At 46.0% G+C, this 927-nt stretch overlaps 1 protein-coding gene across 3 annotated transcripts in view; it reads left to right on the top strand.

The window, feature by feature from the left end:
* The first annotated feature begins 351 nt into the window (after positions 1-351).
* The window catches only part of LOC143299642 (protein rolling stone-like), a 39,138-nt gene continuing 38,562 nt past the window's right edge, over positions 352-927 (top strand). For 2 of the 3 annotated variants that reach the window (XR_013057549.1, XM_076612946.1), the window contains exon 1: positions 352-608. The gene's annotated coding sequence lies outside the window, so the exon portion shown is untranslated. The remainder of the gene's footprint in view (positions 609-927) is intronic. The other variant, XM_076612947.1, reaches the window with a different exon arrangement.

Genomic DNA, 927 nt, shown 5'->3' with positions numbered 1-927 from the left:
TATCTTTTCAGCTCAGTGGTCGGCATTCGTGCTCTTTCAGACTGGATCTCATGCGCGTATATGTACTGTCACGGACGTTCAGTCAAGGTGAACCAGAGTAGCAGCGCGGTGCAAACCATTAAAATTTCCAGGCACTTTGTGGACACAACACTTTCCTTGTCAGTTTAGAAAAAAAAATCTTGATGAAAAATGATGTCTGTCATGAGTGAGACCCGGGGGGTAATTTTATCGGGGGAGGAATTTTTCAAAAAACATGGGATGAGAGAGAGAGAGGGAGAGAGAGAGAATGTGCAAGATAGCGGCGCGCGTGGCAGGGCCACCATGCTATATAATCGGCCCGCTCAATTCACACGTTGGTCTCCACCTGAAAGCAGCTCCGTCACTCCGATACCTGGCCAGATTAGCTCTCCACGTTGATCCGTGCGTTACGTGTGCATGGAGGAAGGGAGATCGGTCCTTGTTGCTGTTTCCACTGCACGGCTGTGGTGGGCCTGACGGAGCTGTCCGGACGTTTTGTTTTCCTCTCCTCCCTTCCTAGTTTTCTGTCTTGCTGGGAGCTTTGGTCAACTGCGTGAAGTGATTGTTGTTCCACCAACATTCTCGTGTAGGTAGGCGATTTTTTTCTTCGTTGAAATAAAGGAGAAAAGAACCATTTTAATGGAAGGAAATTACGGAATTGCAAGTTTCAAGTTTTTAGGCGTGCGCAAGCACACACACACACATACACACACACACGCGCGCGCGCACACACACACACAGGGTGTAATCGGGCTTGCCAATTTGGACCGAAAAATCAAAGAAATATACTTAGATTTTTTTTTTAAGAAAAAGAAAAGACATTGCAACCGCGGTCAGATATCTTTGGTTATAACTTAATCACAAGTATTGGATGGACTTGATAAAGAGTGGAAAGATGTCAGACAAACA

The sequence above is a fragment of the Babylonia areolata genome, chromosome 25 (genome assembly GCF_041734735.1).
Source record: "Babylonia areolata isolate BAREFJ2019XMU chromosome 25, ASM4173473v1, whole genome shotgun sequence".
Classification (NCBI taxonomy): Eukaryota; Metazoa; Mollusca; class Gastropoda; order Neogastropoda; family Buccinidae; genus Babylonia; species Babylonia areolata.
The sequence above is the reverse complement of the archived record's forward strand: the minus strand, read 5'-3'. Positions and strand labels throughout refer to the sequence as shown.